This window comes from Lagopus muta, chromosome 1 (genome assembly GCF_023343835.1).
Source record: "Lagopus muta isolate bLagMut1 chromosome 1, bLagMut1 primary, whole genome shotgun sequence".
In the NCBI taxonomy this organism is placed as follows: domain Eukaryota; kingdom Metazoa; phylum Chordata; class Aves; order Galliformes; family Phasianidae; genus Lagopus; species Lagopus muta.
Window position 1 is genome coordinate 38619083 of NC_064433.1, and position 19671 is coordinate 38638753.

Here is a 19671-nt window from a genome sequence, read left to right on the forward strand (position 1 = left end):
CTAACAGAAAAAGGTTGAAAGAGAAAAAAAGAGTGAGATGTCAAAGGTTAATTTGCATTCAGTTATTCTGTTTGCTTACCCAGCAAAATGCTAGGGGAAACTTCTGCAAACTTTCTTGTCCTCCTTTTTCTGTATGATATGACTCATACTGATTACTCTTTCCTTTTGGAAGGAGTATTGTATTTTTCGAGCATTAGTTCATGTACTCTGTAATGTGTTGCATTATTTGCCAAATGCTGTGTCACTAATATAATTCAGTTTGCTGTTTCAAAAAAAGACAACAACCTAGTTTAATTGCTGACAGAATTCAGTCTAAGAAAAAATCCTATTCCTTTTGCATGGATTTTGATAATAGCTGCTCTAGTCATACAGTACTAGAACTCTTCAGTATCTTAATGTAGTAATGCAGAGCAAAGCTTGTGTGTATCTCAGATCTCAGGAGATCAGGGTTTCTTTTGAGGTTTCCTTTTTATTTATTTAACTGTGGATAATTTATTTTCTAATATATATGTGTTTTGCTTGTATGTAAAGGAATACTGTCTTAATTTGTTTGAAACTTTCTGTCTGAAAAACCAATAGTGATGATAACAATAATAATATATCTAACTCTGAATAATAACATTAATTAATTGCATCTGCATGTCCAAGGAAACGATCATGGGTTGCTTGGTTTGCTGTAGGTTTGTGTGCATGAATCTGTTGTGTATATGCATGCATTTGCCAATGTTCTGTTCAACAGTATCTGCTATGAGTGGTGAGGGATGCAGGTGTATGTTTTAGAACACAGGTGGCCAAGAGCTCACAAAGCTCCAGTGGCTCTTCTGATGTAGTTTAGAACAGTTTTTAGCTTGCTCAGAACCACATGCAGTCAGCAGTCAATCACTGTGTCATGTTAACCACTTTAAAGTACCAGTTTGTTCCTCCAAGCAAAAGTGAAGGAGCTGTGATGGACATGTTGCTACCAGACAATTATCTAGGTGAGGCACTTCTGTCTTTCCGAGGAGTAGAAAATAGTTGAGTATGTCTTAATGAAACTGAGAGTCTAATCTTCCAGACAGTGCCACACGTTTTGAGAGATAAGTGAATAATTGGATGGAAACTTTAAAACAGAATCTTAATCTTGTGCTTGTTGGAGTACCTGATGAAGCTCCCTTTGAATTTCATGATTTTGTGACGATGGGGTTTCTCTAACACCTAGTCAAGAAAAACAGATCCATCACTTGGGGTGTTTACTGTATGCAGTGACAAGACACCACTGACACAGGTGACCAGTTTGAGCCGTGAGACAGCAGCTGAATATAACAGCCAAAAGAAGTAAAAGCCCCAGACAATTGTCTTGAAGAAAGGGTAACTTTTAGGTTGGTTTTGATGGTAGCCTGAATTGAACAGCTAATTTCTATAGGCTCTCTACTTAACCTGGTTTGTCCAGGCAAGCAGTACTTCTGGCTACTTTGATAAGAACTACTCTCTGTAGGCAGTACAGTTTGAGGCTCTAAAATCAGAATCAGGAACCACTGTCACAGTTTTTAATGTTTTAGTGGCCTAAATCCTAATGTTTAGGATTTGAAAAATGTGGCTCCATTCCTGGTGAATTTCAGTTTCAGTCTCAGCTATTACTTCCTTAGAATTTAATTTGGAACAAAAAATAACTAATGAAGGCTTACACTGCTTACAAATACAGTGTCTCTGCCTCTGTTATTAGCGAGCTTTTAATATCCTTTTTATTAGGAGGATGAATTCTCAGTAGGAGTGATTTATTACTCTCCTGATATTAAGTATTTAAAGAATCCTACAAAGGGTTATTTAAAATATGCGGGAGGAAGAATCTTTACCAAAGCTGATGTTCCCGAAGGAAAGATAACAACAGATGATAAACTCTGTCATGTTAATAGGAAGGCTTATAGCTGTATGGGCATATGTGGGACTCTTAAGCAAAACTGCTCTCTCAAATCATTGGAGATAATAGGTTTAGATGAAAGGGATGAAGATGCTCTGCTGGCTAAATTTTCGGCTGTATCAGTAGTTAAATTAGTACTAAGGAATTACATGGATATTAAAGTGATTTAAGGAACTAGGGTAAAAATGTTCTTAACTCGATGGCACATCAATTTAATGAGTAATATTGAGTATAGTTGTGAAGAATTTAATTGTCTAATGAAATAAATACTGTTTATACAACTTCAGCAATACAATTAAAATAAAACATAAATAGTATTTGTGGAAAAATCTGTTGTTAGTAAACAATTACAGTAGTTTGTTTTATTATGTTCTTTCAATGAAAGAAAATACAGACGTATTCTGTTTTCATATTTGCAATGGATATGTTACTGCTTTTTCTTACATGGTTATTTTACTCTTTTCTTTCACCCAGCTGTCTATTTTACCTTTAAAAACTCAAGAGCTATTTTTCTAGAAATAATCAAGTCATTTTCAGTTATCATCAGAAATTCATTATTAAGACTGAAGCTTATTATATTTCAGTCAGCCATACCTTACTGAAGCTTTTGACACTGCACGCTGTGAAGTACTTTTGTGGCAGCACAATTCCATCTTCTTCAGCCTTGTTCATTGTACATCCATGTACTTTTCCTTTTAAAGGATGGTGGAAGATCCTGCCCTGGGATGTTCAATTTTCATACTGTTAGTATCACTGTGCACGTGTTTCTAAGAACACCCATGCAGGTAATTGTGGATATAAGTATCTTAAGGACAGCAGAGAATCTTAAGTGATGGTTACTTTCAGAAGTGGAATGACACGTACTAGAATAGCTGTAACAGAAGGGATCAATATTGTTAAAACTGATAGATTTAAAAATGAGGTCTGTACAAACATGACAATGTAGCTCATTGCTAGGCTCTTTTGTTTGTTGGCTTTTATACCTCCTCAGTACTTATAGTTGTGAGATGATCTATTTATTTACTGGCGTTCTATAGGATCATACCAGTAATTCACCTGAAATGACTGTCAACCATCTTACAGAGTCTGAATGCTAATGTAGGTTGTAATTAATCAATAGGGATTGTGCAAAACATAAAGTATTTATGTCAGCTCATGACAGTCATCAAAATTCTCCATAAGAAACAGCCTGAAATAGTAGCAGAACTTAGCCTTGCATCTCTTTGTGCTAAGCTCTTCCCATTTGATGTGCTAGAATACATGTCTTAAAATAGACTCAGAGGTAAGTTGTTTCAATGTGTCATTTGAACTGAATATAGTTTTGAATGTTCCTATAGTATATAGAAGAAATAATGCTGAAAGCACTTCTAAGTAGCATACAACAAAAACTGAAATATTCTTTTCTTTTTTGCTCATCTTTCAAAATCAGAACTACAATCTATCAGTGCATGTTATTTCTTGAAATGCCATTTCTTAATTAAGAAGAAGTGGAATGTAGTTTTTTTTTTAAAAAAAAAAAAGGACTTGTGTTTTTGTACTTTTTCTGTGTGTAAAATGCAGCTTTTTTTTTCTAGGCTTCTCCCAGCTGTTCTTTGTGTTGTGTCTTTACACCTTCATTTGGGTAATAGTGGGTAGCCTTCATATTGAACTGACTCTGCTTCATAGATTTTCCAATAGAAATAGAACTTATATTCAAGTATGGAAATTTCTGAAAGTAACCAGGTACTGGCTGACTCTCCAACGCTGTATGTCATTAGGTCCGTGTACTGACAGTATCAGAATGTTATTAGCATGTTATTAGCATGTTTAAGCTTCTTGTTTTATTGTTGTAATGTTTTTGTTTCTTTTGTCTGCATGTATGCACAGCTCCCAGCACATTCAGACTGATGTTAACTGAACCTCCAGCTTAAAAAGGAATGAGTGTTAATTATCTGGGAAAAAATGTGAGAGAGAAGAAGCTGTGTTCCCATAAAAACATGTAAGATGAAGTAAAAAATTCCTGTCTCACTCTCCACCTTTCCCATCAGAACAGCCCACCAGCAATTAAAGGAATGGTTGCAGAAAGAATTAATTTAGATCCTTAATTCCTTAAAAGAATATGTGAACCCAGTGGTTAGTGAGCTTGTGACTGTCATTTTATGTCAGCCATGACGTAAATCCTCTGACTACAAAAAATGATCTTCTATATGGTTCATTTCAAAAACTCAAATAATGTGAAAATGAGGAGAAAAAAAAATGTATTATGTCATAAACATTACACAGTAATTTATCATACAGATAGAGCATTCTGAAACTGCTGCTAGGAAGGAGAAATAATCTTCCAATCACAGAACCTAGAAACATCCAATTTTGTTTCCTCAGATGTTGCTTTTGTTGAAAGATAGAGTGAATAAACTTATCAAACCTTCTTTTTTAAGCTCACTGTATTGCTATGAATGTTAGACTTTGATGGTTACCTTTTGGGAAAAACATTTTTCTGATTGACATTAATAGGGACATCGATAAGAAATATTTGGAGGTGATGAAAATTGAAGGAAATGCATAATAGGTTTTATAAAAGTGGCTAAGCATAGCAGATTCCTAACTACCCTGAAAGTCCACTGAAATAGGGCATTTATTCATTTGGACACTTTGCTAAACTCCATTAGGTGCTTATGTGCCTCTTCAGGTATCTGAATACCTCAGCCTCTTGTCCAAACAAAGGGCTGCATGTGATGACAGCATTTACAGTGATAGGAGTCAGGTATGATTTGACTCACAGCAATGGGCTGTGTTCATTGTGCCTCAGTTGAAATCTATTTGTTTACTGGCTGACAAAGAAAGAAAAAGCACAAAAAACCCTCAACTGAAAACCTGCATTTCAAGAGGATTAATAAATGTATTTTGAAGATGGGGAGACAAAAAGTAAAACTACTTGCAGATGACACAAAGCTATTAGAGGTCTGATAAATCTGGATTAGCTTCATCTTTAACAATGGCTGATATTAAATCCCTGGCCAAAAAATAGATAATTAGAATCACACAATACACAGCTCTTCAGTTTGGCATCAATTTCAAAATACAATAAAACTTGTCATTTGTAAGCTTGTCTAGTTTTTAGAGAACAATTTGCTCTGTCTTGGTACATAAGACAATACAGTGCAGGTGGTTTAAAAACAAAAAAGTTAATCAAGCAAAATTTTACTTAAACTACCTGATGATTCATCATCCAGTCTTTGCACAGTCAATTGTGCCTTTCTGAGCAATTATTTATAGAATATTTAAATAGCCTGGACAGCATGTGCAACTGCTGAGAATGCTATTGTATTATGAATTACTTCTCCAATTTGTTTCAGTTCAATATAGACTGACAACACTGCAGTGAGTCAGCCTTCTGTTTTCCTGAATGCAGTGCTGTATAACATTTATAGTAGAAATTAAGTTTTACCTCCAATACTATTTTGACCATGCTATAATATTCCTGAACTAAACTTTGAAATAGTATGAAAATCAAAATTACTTATTACATCATCTTCCCACTTCATTTTATATGTGTGTAATCACTAACTTGAGAAGTTGTATTGGTTTTTTTAATCAGTAAGAGCCACTATTCAACTCTTGTCTGCGTGAGTGCCATTTGAGCATGTCACTGCTTGGGAGCACCAAAGAAACATATGACAATAGTTCCTTAATGGGCTGGGAGCTAGCTGGAGTTGTATAAACTGGAGGAATGCATAGAGTAGAAGGAAGCTGAGATATGTTAGATGCACAAAGGATGAGATGATCAAGAACTGGTTGAGTTTTGCAGGCTGCAAATTGAAAGGATGGTATTGGGAAAAGGGGAAAGTAGAAAACACCAAAGAGAGGAAAAGGAGTGATACAGTTGTAGATATGAGATGCTTATAGTGTACCATCTAGAGCAGGGAAATTTAAGTATTTTTTCTTGTTGTCCCAGCCTTTGGAGAGTAGAAAGACAAGAAGTTGGAAATTAGATTGATGGCAACAGAGTTACCATCTGTTTTGAGGATTGTGACCGGGATAGCTACATATAGACTGCGCTAGGAGAACGTTCTGGGATCCTTGTTGCATGTTCCTCAGTCTACCTGAAAACCAGGGAAGAAATGATTAAGGGAAGTCAAACGAGAAGAGGTCGTGTTGTGCATTCAGACCTCATACTGGCTAAACTGAGACACAGCTGTGAAACATATCGCAGTTTGTGTACTGGGTCTGCCTGGTATGGAACTGGCTTTCTTCATAGCAGCCCATGTGTTGCTGTATTTTAGATTTGTGGCTGAATCAGTGCTGCTAAAACACCCATGTTATAGGTGTTGCTAAAGGCCTTGTGTCAAGGCCTTCTCTCATTCTTCCCCCAACATATAGAGCAGGAAAGAGGTTGGAGGGGATGTAGCCAAGATAGCTGACACAAACTTGCCAAAGGGAGGTTCTTTACCACTCACCAATAGAAGTGGGGGGTATTCTTTCCAAAACAGCTATTCCTTGGAGGCTGGTTGGGCACCAGTCTGATGGGAGGTGGTAAGTGATTGCCTTTGCTTATTCCCCCTTTCCCTCCCCTTTTTTCACTTCATTGCTTTATTATTAAACTGCTTGAATCTCAAGCCATAAGTTTTTCTTTTCTTGCTTTGCCTGTTCTCTCCTGCACCCTGCTAGGGGTAGGAAAATGGCTCTTGGATATTTAGATTTTGGCCAGGATCAGCCCAGCACATCTGAAACTTGAAAGTCCTGTTTTGTAGAGAACCAAAAAGCCAACAACTACAAGTAAAGCAATAGCATCAATTTACTGTAGTTACAATATAAATATTTGATTGAAAATATAAGAAAGGTAGTAGTAAATCAAGTGTTGTCAAATAAACTGATTGTGTCAATGGCCTTTTGTGGGTTTAGTGGTGTTTTTTGTTTTGTTTCTTTGTTTGTTTTTGTGCCACTGTTTTTAATTCTGTAAGACCTTCTGTATCACTTCGTATTCCATTGGAGGCTCACAGAAAACATTTGCTTTTATTGCATGTTACTTAACACTTTTTAAGCTTAGTCACCTGATATGGACAAACGTCAGGAAATGCTCAGAAAACTAATGTGTTTTCAATGGATATTTTGAGTGGTATTTTTGTGGTAATGGCTTGAAGGTTTGTATAACCATTGGTCATAGTATTTTTCTCATTACATGGGGACTATATCAATGAGTATGAATGTACTTCTGGTGCTCAGAAATCATCAAACAATAATCAAATTATAGCCGGTTATTTTTTCCCCACTTTCTATTTTCAGTCTTCAGAGAAATAAAGATATAATCTGCAATAAGATCTTTCAGAATGCCCAGTTAAGGGGAAAACTGAAAGAGTAAAAAAAGCTGCATTTCTCCTTCAACCACACATAGTATGGCAATATGGACTGTTTTCATCTCATACTATGTATTTTATAGAACTCTTTTGTATTTAAAAGAGTAGTACTTCAGTGAAAAATGAATATGATTAAAAATGGTGCCTCTACTATATCCTAAATAGATATTATGCACTGAGCGTTAATACATTAATGTTCCCTAGTTTGTGTTGGGTGTAATATATGTCCAAGTTATAAATAAAAGGTGAAAACTTAAAAAATATGTGGGCCTTGCACTTTTCCCTTTTCTGAGGTGTGTACTGTGTATTTGTTTTCCTGAACTAATTTAAAAATCATGTGCATGTTGTAGTTTATGTCATTCTTGTTCAGAAAGTGGTTTCACTGTTGTAAACTGGCTGTGCTATTCCTGCGTTTTCCCATTTCCAAATAAAGTCACACTAATAACTAGTTATGCAACCTGCCTTGCCTCTTTTGGCAAGAGGAACTTCAAGGTTAGGATGCAAAGCAGAATCAAAAAATTGCAGAATAATTTAGGTTGGCAGGGCCACAGGGTCCATCTGCTCCAGGCCCTGCTCAGCAGGGACACCCAGAGCAGGGTGCCCAGGCCCATGTCCATGTGGCTTTGGAAGATCTCCCAAGGAGGAGACTCCACAACCTCTCTGTGTAGCTTGTACCAGTGCTCTGTCACCTGCGCAGCACAGAAATGCTTCCTTGTGTTCGGTTTGTGCCTATTGCCGCCTGTTCTGCACACCACTGAAAACAGCCTAGCCCTGTCCTCTTTGCACTCTGTTCAGGTATTTGTGCACACTGATTAGATCCCTCTGAGCCTTCTCTTCTCCACACTCAACAGTCCCACATCTTTCAGCCTCCCCTTATAGGATTCCTCCTGTAGCACTCATACTCCAAGCTTTTCATTGTCAGGATTTGACTGCTTTATGTGGGATCTAGCTGTTTGAGTTTAGAGTTATAGAGTGTATAGAGATAACAAAGCTTACAGGATAGTGGATGAAAAAGAAGTGATGATGAACCTTTTGTTCATTCTGAATGTGAACAGCAATTTTCTAGGGAGCTAATTAAAATCTTTATCTGATCCCTGGCTGTGAGAGAGCTCTGCCTGGAAGTGTGTGAGAGGTTCATGTCTTTTGAGATTTCTAATTTGATTGTATATTTTTTTAATAGTTTCATGACAACAGCAGTTTTTTATGTTCATAAATCTTTGCCAGATGAAATAGCAATCTTCCTTTTAAAAGTTGTAGTTAGGAAACAACACTATGCAAATGAATTTTTTTTCTTTATGTACATGAGAGGTATGGTAAATCAATACATTATAGTGGTTTGTAGGGGAAAAAAGTAATTTCCAATCTGGTTGAATAATAAGCTATTGTTTTGAAGAGAATCCAACCTGAAATAATATATGGAATCTTCATAAAAAGTAAGCTTCTATTGCCAAAGTTCGTGGAGATGGTTTTGACATCCTAAAAAGGCATACAGAATTTTATGGGTTCAGAGTGGAACATTGTACATCAGCTGGATGTCAGCAAAGAACATTAAACTCTTAATTTGGCATTGCAGTTTGTCAGCTGGTCACATCAGTTGACTTAATAATTGCTAATTGAGCACATGCACAGATGTGGAAAACAAAATCTCAAAAACTTACCCTTTGGCTGCTTGTTAGTTGTATGTGATTGGGTTGTTTTCACTTGTAGAATGAAAAGGAAGTTTATTTTCCATCTGCAGTGACATCTATACCATCAGATTGATACGTTTGATGTCTTTCGTAAATTGAAGGACACACTCATGGTTTAAGCTTGAAATTGTTCCATAGTAGCAAGTAAATCAGTTGATCAGTATGGAATTGGGTTGGTAAGAGAGGTCAGAATGAAAGTTTGAGGATAGGACTTGGCGCAATATAAGGAAATTATATAAATTTGAAGTGCTCACGCTGCAGTGAACTATTGATTCGTACTTTCCATTGCACGCTTCAGCTTTCGTGTGAAGGAGAAGAGTTTCTAGAAGATCAAAACAAGACGTCTGTAACAATCTGCTTAGGCTGTAGTAGAAAACTTCATGGCTAATTATCTGAGATAAAGTGAGGGAGTGTTACTAAGATACCTGTTTACGTAAGTGAAGTGGAAGTAGGAAGGTAATAATGATAGAATTTTTCACAAAGGCCAATAAGGTATGGTAGTATTTTTAATTGACAAGATCAAGACTGATACCTTTGCCACTGCAAACTGAAGTATATATCTGCATCTGTTTATTGCTTGCTCGTTTTGAGAAAGAAGTAAGAAGTGACGAAAATTTCCTTCCTAAAATGTGTTTAACTTGAATGGAAACACAACACTTGAAGTTCAAATTCTCCTGTGGAAAAATATCCCCAAAGGGGGAGTCTAAAATATCCTACTGAGACCAGAGAAGCTAGAAAACATGTATAAGCTTGAACAGTGTCATGTGGGGACAGGCACATTTTCTTGAAGGGTGATGACTATAAGATGACTATCAGATTTTTATAAATATCTAGCTACATCTGCTGTATGGATACCTGTGCTTTGTGCAGAGCAGAGATAGCTTTAACATGCTTTACATTGAAATAACTTGTTTATTTTTTTAGTACAGGAGATAAAAACAGTCAGAAGTCACCAGAAAAATAGTAATGAAATATCTTTAGTGTTTTCCAGAACTAAAATTATTGGATTTTTTTGGCTGAATAGTCAAACTCCATGAAACTGTACATATCTTTGCATGATTCTAAAAATTCTGAACTTTGAAAAGGGGAAACTAGTGCACACAGTCCAGAGATAAAATTTGAAAACTAGCTGAAGGGATTAGAGAAAGCCCAATTAGGTTGCTGCCATTTATGCTGGTAATAAAAATGTTCTGCATCACCAAATTGTACTGCAAGCATCAACAGAGGTATCTAGTAGTCAAAGATATGATAGGTGAGCTACAGCTGTATTATTACCACCAACAGTGGGACATACTATTATACTTACTAATAAATATAGATAAAATAAATTCTATGCTTCCAAACATTGATTTAAATGCAAGGGCTGGTCTGAAAGTAATGCCTCCTACTTTATTCTCTTGGCTCGTGACATCAGAGGCAGATGTTGGTGGTAGGGCAGTAGAAGTTGAACCTTCACACCACTGTTCTGTTACATTTTGTTGCCGTGTGACAGATGGCAGCAGAGGGGCAGTCTGACAGAATGGAGTCTGACATGGAAGTGTGTATGTAGAATTGGATTCCTCCATGCAGAAAAAATTGCACCCCTTGACATTCATCACTATTTGCTGAATGTTTCTGGAGACCAGTGAATGTGAGTACAGTGAGGTGGTGGGTGGTGAGTTTCAGCAGCAGTGACAGTGAGTCCCCTCTGCTGGTGCAGATTTTTACGAGTGCAGCATGCAACTCTAGTTCAATCTCTGGTGGAAATGCACAGGTAATAGGGATGATTATGTAGAAAAACACTGTTTTGTAGCTGAAAATTTGCTCTATCTAATGCTATTGTGCTCTTTGTATGTATTGTAGTTTCCATGAAAATAAATGGGAGGCATTACTTTCAAAGTGACCTTTGTACTTTGCTAACAAGATGTCCTTAGATTGTTGATCACAATTGGTATCTTTGTTTTCTTTCAAATGCATCGAATAAAGTTTTATAGTGCAAAAATATCTCAAGCAACAGAAAATACAAATCTAAGGCATTATATCCAAATCATTTATGGTGGAGAAGGCAGATAAAAGATGTTGCAAACCTACACAGATAAATACCTTTACTTTTTGAATCAGCTTATACTTTCTAATATAGCTGTAAGCACTCCCAGAAGTTTGCAGATGTAAACAGCCAGTGTTATTATTGTTTGCATGCAGGCAAGAATTGTACCCTTCAGCCCAGGAGCAGCCCTTAAAGAGAAGCTACCATACCCCTGTTTAGCTGAAATTATAGAAGTGAACAGCTAATCTTTTCTGTGGACCATTCTTCTGATTTGTGGAGGTTTTTTGTTGTTGTTTTCTTAGAAAGTAAAAAGAACAAAGTGACTTTACCTTCACGTTCCTCTGTTTCTGGCAGCATCCTTTATAAATTGATCATTGACCTTTCTTAATTAAAAAAAAAAAACAAACAAAAAAAGCTTTTTCCCATGATCTTATGTTACTTGCAAACTTCTTCTTCTGTTTCAGTTTTTTTTCATCAAAAGATTCATGCTACTGGGGATGTTAACTCTTAACTCTAGATCTTAACTCTAATGGAGAAAGACTGGTGCATTTAAAATATGTGATGACTATCTTAAGTATCTTCCTTATGCAACTAAAAAAGTAAGATGCAAAATGCAAAAATAAACGTTTTGAAGGTTTCTTTTCCTATTGGTTTTGTTTGTGTTTTGCATTTCTATGGAAGATTCATGCAGGTTTTCCAGATACTACTTCTCTGGCAAACTTTCACTTGTGATGCATTTTGTCTCATTAGTAATGTTCACATGCATTTCAGGCTGCTTAATTTCATTACACAAAGTATTATGCACTGTTCATCCAATAAGTGAGAGAGATTCATTCTGCTACCCAAGGGACTTGTAAAAAGAAGTATGAAACCTCCAAGAAAACCTGAAAATTCTTATTGAAACATGGATCACGTTTCACTGCTACCTTTATTAACATACTAAAACTTACTTTATTGATTAAGTTATCTGTGTTTTTCTGACTCCCAAATGCTAACTGCTGCCTCCTTAGAAATATTTACTTCTAGCTAGGATTTTTTAATGCAGTTAATGTCTCTACAAAGAACTAAGCATATTTGAAAATTGCCTTATATATGTGATTAGGTCTACTGCCTCATAGATTACTTGTTTTGATAGTGTGTGGCTTTGAACATCAGCAAACATAAAAGCTTTTAAAAAGCATCAGGTTTCAAAGAAGCAGGAGGGATCTGTTAACACTGAAGATATAAAGTCTCCATCCAGTATCAGTCACTGTTGGCTATGCTCAAGCATCTCTCAACTCCTTTGGCACACACTGCATCCCTGTGGAGTAACTGAGGACACTTATATTGCAAGACTAAGAAGGTTGATAAAAGAATATCCTGTGATAGGAAAGAGCCAGCTCCAGCAATGAGAGTTGGGCTTATGTGTACCTGATGGTACCCCACAGGGATCCCAGTTGATAGAAGAGCACTAGTAATGGAGAGAAACTATCAGTGTTGAGCTGAGACGATGGCTGAGGCTTAAGGAGCAAAGGCACTGGATTGGTAGTCAATCTAAAGAATGGGAAGGGACATACAAATTGGGCATGGGGTGGGAAACTGGGACTGATCAGGCAAAAAGAGGTTTGGCAGGAAGCTCTAGAGAGAACAGATTGAATAAGGAATTGGATACTCAGGTAGCAGGCTTATTGCTGCCAACATATGTCCATTAGCATCTGACAGTAATTCTAGCTGGAGAGAACTGGGACAGGTTGAGAAATGAGCCAGGAAGGCAATCAAATAGACTTCAATGAGAACTGTGCTCTAGTATATAGGAACATGCAGTATAGACTCTGTGTGTTTCAAGAAATAAAACTCATAGAATAAAAAATAGGTACCTATTATTAGGTGTTAAACATCACTGTTTTCAGTCCATTCCGTGATAGAAACCAAAACATAAGGATGTACTCTGGTATACAAACTACAAAGTGCTCAACCAGCAGGAAGGAGGGACCCTTTAAATTCCCTGAACAAACAAGATAGGTGCTAGATAAGCTTAACTCCACTCTGAAATATCTGGCTTATTATTAGAGAGTATCAGAAAGAGGTTGAATTGAACTTTGAGTGTTGCAAGAGTGTTGTTGCAGTTTGGCTCTGGTTAGTTAAATTTCACTTTGTTGTTTAGTTAAATAAATATATTCTATCCAGACAGCCACAAGGTACAAAATAATAGTCCACTGTGTTTTTAAACTATCTATTCCTGATCTTTATTTCTTAAGCCCTTGCTTCTGGAGTTATATGGAGAATATTGCCTTCCTCTTCCTTCTTCATTTCCTTCTACATTGCATGGCAGTGTAAATCCTTTTTGCCCCATAACTTTTGTGACAGTAAATTCAGTGCAATATTCTTTGTTAATGTAAGCCGGACTCCCTAAAAAATTTAGAAAGCTAATTATGTATTTATAGAAAATACCATTGCTTTTACTGCTTTAGTTAATAACATTGATTTCTTAAAGCGCAACTAGTCAAAAATGAGTTTCAAAACATTAAAAATGCTTTCAATAAACTTCTGAATTATTCAATGAAGTATTTGCATTAAAGATCACAGTATGCAATAAAACTTGGAGTATGGATAAAATATTCCTATTTCTAGGCATTGTTACTGTTTTAACTGTTGCCAAGACCTGCAAAATGAAATAATGTCCATATCTCATACTAAGAAAAATAATAGTATCATCATGTGCAAGATATGAGCCCTGATGATAGTTTTTTGTGGTGTATGGTGAAGGCGCTGAACAATTCAAGATAGTTAAGACTGAGAAGATTCCTTAAGCTAGATTTCTTCTGTGACATTCAGCATATTAATTAATTCTGTGTGACTCAGCTTCCTTTTATATCACAAACATGTTGCTATCACTTCTTCCTATCCTCTGCCCATCTCAGGGATTTGGTTTATTAAGATCTGAAAGATCTGCAACAGTCTTGTTCAAACGATGTCCAGCCCAGTATGCATTCAGTCTTTGCTGGAGCTTCTAGACTGAGCTGAGGTGAAAAAACTAGGTGAATTCTCTTCATTTATCGGAATCTGAGACTCTGTAGAAGAAAAATAATGTATAGTATAAGCTGAGTAGTTCCAGAAATTATTCAAATCTGAAGATTGAATTTTCTTTGATCACTTTTGCTTTTGAAAGCCAACTGTTTTGAACTGTCTATTTGCGTATAGAAAAAAGGGAAAAACAAAACAACAACAAAACACTACATAGAAAACATACAATTCCAGATCTTTTTGGTATCAAATGAAATCAGAGAGCATGCTAATTTAAGGAACCCTGTGGGGACACAGCAGCAGGAAAATATGCTGCAGGTGACATCACTGATGCTGACCACGCTTGGCTCACGGAGTAAATCCACAGATACATACAATATTGGAGCACGTTTAAGGGAAAACAAACAAACAAACAAACAAAAAACAAAAAACAAAAAAAAGCACACACAAATGAAATGAGTCGACAATGAAGGAAATTTGTTCATGTCTTTTTTTTTCTGTGTATTTTAACAAGCTGGTTAACTTCCGTGATAATCAACTTCTGACAATCAGAAGCTGAAAGGCACTGAACAAACCAAGTATAATTAAAATACTTGTTAAGCAGCAATTGCTTGTGAGCAAAGATGGAAAATACAGCTGTGTAGGTACAGGAGGTGTTTACATGGAATGTCTTAATGTTCTCTTAAAGGGAGAAAAGAAAAAGGACATTTTCTGAGCTGTGAAGAAACTACAAACTGACTGACAGAGCCTTTCAAGATTTCCCTGTGAAAAGAAAACTGCGTTGATGCCAGTCATATAAGGTATTTTAAACAAGCATGGATTCTTTTACCTTCAGTACTCTGTTAATGCTTTAATGGCTGGTGCTTTCCTAGAAATAAAATGGAGGTAGTAAATGATTTAAAGTCATAGCTTTTTCAGATGTAGAGTATATTAGGTTGGTGAACATATAATTTGTTCACGTATGTTGGTGAACATATAATTTGTAGGAAGACGTAATTATTTCAAAATGACATGAAAGACAAAAAAGCAGTTTGTGTGCATTTGTTGGCTGTTCATAAAATAATTGTATTTTTTGCCTGTTCTCACCATCAACTTGCATTTTGTGAAATCCCAAGCTGTCATGGTTCATTATCCATAGATAATCTTGAGCAGCCTTGCATCATAAAAAAATATGCTGTGGCATCTGCCATGGTGCACCAGTATACAGATCATTTCTTACTAAGATTTGTCTGATTTATCCATTCAGTAGTCTGTGCTCATATATTTTTGTGTGTGAATATCTTCAGCAATGGGAGCTGCATATACTACATTACTGAGATCGTTCAGCTTGTAGATATGTCTCCCATGCATTTTTAGCTAATGAGTTCCATTTCAGCTAATGTTTGTACAACTCCATCTCCACCAGTCAGTCATATCACTGCTGTAGTCATTTCATAAGCTCCTGTACCAGTGATGTAGACAGCACATTGAAATCAGCAGTTGTGATAGCTGTGATTATAACATCAGTCTTGCATTCCAGACCCTATATTTTGACTTTTCAGATTTTAGGATAATAAAATGAAATTTACATCATGATTATGTTCATAGTGAGCAGTAGTGTCCAGACATAAATATATTTACTAATGAAGTCTTTACTTCCTGTAAGGTAATCATGTTGGTAAGAGACTATTACTCGTTCTTGAAAGACAATTAGTAAAAATGCACAGTACTCATAGGTATCAGTAAGTAAAAGTCCTCTTCATCCCACTAATTTAAATCTGTTTAACTATGGTAGTGATGGGAAATTGAATGTATTTTGTTTTAGAGATGTTCCAAGGTCACTTAACTCTTATTCTTGTTTAATGATACAACATTTGGAAATTAATTTGTTATTGCAGCTGTTTCATGTAAAAATGCTTCAACAATCAACAGTGAAAATACATTACTACCCTTTTTAGCTTTGTTTCAGATCTGCTTCACTTGGTGACTATTTGAAATTAATCCAAAAGCTGTTTTTAAGAAACTGTGGGAATACTTTTCTGAGTATGTGAAATCAAAGTAGAGTTGCTTGCTGTAGCCTCGATAGCCTGTCTTCAGCCAGTTGCTTTGATGTTTCCTCCAGGGAGCAGGAGAGTAAGAGAAACAATCTTGTTCTATTAAGATTCCTTATAATTGCCAGGCTTGATGCAATTTCAGTGAAACATTGCACAGAAATCACCCTTTTAATGGATGAAAACACTGTCTGAAGATACTTACTGGGCTTCTGTTTGCATGTCACAGTTCCCATACCAGTTAATTGTTTGTACTTACAAGGGCTTTAAGGCTTCATTTGGGTTACAGCTTTTTATACTTTCTCTGTCTGTTTGTGCAGATGTTTCACAGAGAGCTTGTGGAAGTGCAGATCATTCACAGGTCAAATGGAAAGTAACAACACGTAGAGACAATGAAATGTCAGGGCACTTTTCAGCGAAAGTTCACGAAACAAAGGAAAGGCCACAAGAAAATGCAAAGCAATATGTCCTCAAAGTAAATTGTCCCCAAGGAAAATAACTCACTTGGAGAGAATACTATTCTTTCGAATTGTAGAGCAGATTGTTGTGAGACTAAGTCTTGATGTGTGACTTTTGCAGTGGCTGTCATTTTGCCCAAAGCCTACCTTTTATTTTCAGTAATAAAACAAAGTACAGCTCTGTGCTGAATTCTCGGTGGAAAAAGAGGGGAGAGAGTGAGAGAGATATTGAAAAAATATTTTATTTTATAATTCCCCAGCATCTGTTCATGTTCCACCAAACCTTGCAAATGAATTTTGATTGAAGTAGTAGTGTATTCATCACAGTGATAAAATTAATTTCCATCTCTGTTTACCATCTTGTGTCTCTCAGTTACAGGCACTTTCTTCTGAGAATATGAAATACTGACTATGAATGTATCTGGGAGTAAAGTCACCAATGTTTAAATCTGTTATCATAGATAACTCAGACTAATCTAAATGAAGGCAAATGTTTTGAGACCTGAATTTCTATCTGACCAATAGCTTCAGAGATTCATGCGCACATTTGACCATCTTACACAGTGAGGTGGATTGCTACTAAGGAGATTATACACATATACCCATGACCTACAGTGAGGTTCATAGGAATGTGAAATAGAATAATGTCTACAAGGTAAATATGAAGAGGAAAAGCAATTCCAAGCAAAAAATGAATATGAATGACCCCAAGAATATTTAAAAAAAAAATCCACAACAAACACTTAAAGATGCAACAAATCCTGAGGATCTTCTGCACAGATCTCAACTGGAAATGCTTTTTAATCTGTCAACTAATTCACAAAATTTCTTTGGAAGTTCTTTAAGTATTTTTGGTGTCTATGTACTACGTTGCAGATTGGATTAAAGGGGATACATTCATAAGCATACATTTCATTAGGAAGTACCTTCTAAGACTTCTTCAACATTAGAAAGTTTTTACTGAGACACAAAATAATTGCAGATGGTTAAGCATTACAAGGAATCTTCCTATTTAAAAAAACCATTAAAATATTAAAAATAATCATTTAAATGCTTTTGATACATTGTCTCTTTAATACTGCTTTCCATTTGGAAATATGTTTAGTGTTTCAATTTTTGTGTTATTTTTTGTTTTTACGTGATGATAGGAATGAGGATAATAGCATTTGTCCTGTTACAGGAGTTGTTAGTTCTAATGTAGTTGGTTCAGGCATTCAGGAAATGCAGAGTGGTGCTCCTCACAGAGCACAGAGGAATGCCTGTAAAGGCTAGAACAAGGAGGCCCCAGACCAACTACATTCAGTGCTCTGACCCCATTTATACAAAAAAAAGCATTCTAGTTTATAGCAACACTCTCATGAGTTCTTTTCAGGAAACCAAGAACTAGTCCTGGAATTCCTGTTTCATTCTCATGCAGATTATACTCCGCTAACCATGGTGAAGCAAGTAGGACTCCATATGAAATTCCACGTCAGTCTGTGAATTTGACTGGAGGAGAATATCTTAGGACTTACACACAATATATCTCACTAAAAAAAGAGCATTACAAACTAATGTAAAACTCATCACAAACTGGAGATTGTTCTTTAACTTGTTAGAGAAAAATGATGCTTCCCCAACTTATCCCCTTTTTTTTGTTTGTTTTGTTTTTAAATGACTGTATTATGTTTCTGGATTTTCTGGGTGACAAAGTCCTGTGTACTGGAAAGACGCTCACATACTTTTGTGGTACTGTTCAAGAATCAAGACCTGAAGCATTGTTGCAAAGAATGCCAACGTTACAGGTGAACACTGTTGCTACTGTTTGTAGACCTGTCTGATAAGAAAGGCTTTCAGTAGGTATTAACATTTCTTTTTGGTGGTTTGTATTACAGTTTTTTATATTTTTAACACTTTTTTTTTTTCTTTTTTTTTTCCCCTGAACTAATACTTTGCTTAATTTCTCTTCTGGGATCCAACTTTCCACTGATAAATGAAAATTCTTAGTTTGTAGATGGATGCATCTTGCCTTCTGTAATCATTTCCATCCTAAAGGTAAACCTTTAAGCAACAATGAAAATTGATTTTTGCGTAGGTCTGTGATACATTAATCTATTAGAAATAGAGAGAGCCATAAGGCAAAATTTACTTCATTTAATCTCTTGAAACATTAAATTGCATAATGTGCTTGGTGGAAAGTAACCTACCTTCTTATAGTGGCAACACAGGTTGCAATGAGATTTCTGGTTTTTGGCCATGGAGAATGAATCAGACATACCAAGGGATTTTTTGTGCAAAAATAAAACTTTCATAAAGCCGTGTAGTTAAGTTTCGGTCTTACTCTCCATTTTAAGGAGAATGAAATTGCTGGTGCAAAAAAGGTTTCTTTCTTCCCACAGTGCTGCATATATTGTGCTACAATCTAAAACTGCAGCAATTATACATAGCAGTTAAATAAAATGAGAACAATCAAACAGTCAGCTCACTGAGCCAGAGGTGGTACTTGGAGTCCCTGCTGTTTTTCCCAGTCAATCTCAGCATCAGTGATGGTCAGGAAATAGATTTCATTTTCCTGCATATGTTTATGTGGTGGGGGGGTAGGGGGCATGACTTTACTTTTTGTCAGGCAAAAAAAAACCCAAAAACTAAAAGAACTTTAAAAAAAAAAAAAGGAAAAGGAAAGAAGAGAAAAACCTTGGATTTGTGGAGAAAGTGAGTATTTACAAATGCATATTATACCTAGGTAGAATATTATGTTTTTAACTCCTTGGGTAGAAGGTCCACCTTATCGCTACAGGAAGAAGCCAAGACGTCTACAGAAATCAAAACTACTGGGAATTTGTATTGTAATATGAATTGTAACAGTAAGTTCTTGCAAGATTCTAACTGGAGGAAAAAACGCGTGTAGGGCGTAATAAATAAATAAGCGGATAACAATTCTCTTCATAGACCCAGTTGTGTTCCATATAACTACTGCAGGAGGTTACACCAATTTTTGAAGTAAATTTCTGTCAGAGGTCAAAAAGATGTTGCAAAGATGAGGCAGATAAGTTTAATGTGGTTTGAAATGTCCTCTGCTCCCAACATAGGGTTGGTCAAGTCATGCACATAAAATTTTGTGACAAGTTGCCTCAAAAAAGAAAAAAAATCCTTGTATTTGGTATACATAGGGCATTTTAAATATCTCCATTGTAGAGGTAGGGGAACAGCTGTGGATCAAACCTATCTAGTTATTTTGTAAGGTAGATTGGAAATCA

The 19671-nt window shown here is 36.0% G+C and overlaps 1 protein-coding gene across 2 annotated transcripts in view; it reads left to right on the forward strand.

Moving 5' to 3' along the window:
• The window catches only part of SYT1 (synaptotagmin 1), a 337749-nt gene that overhangs the window by 62995 nt on the left and 255083 nt on the right, over window positions 1-19671 (forward strand). For both annotated transcript variants that reach the window (XM_048934819.1, XM_048934815.1), the window contains exon 2: window positions 14636-14747. The gene's annotated coding sequence lies outside the window, so the exon portion shown is untranslated. The remainder of the gene's footprint in view (window positions 1-14635; window positions 14748-19671) is intronic.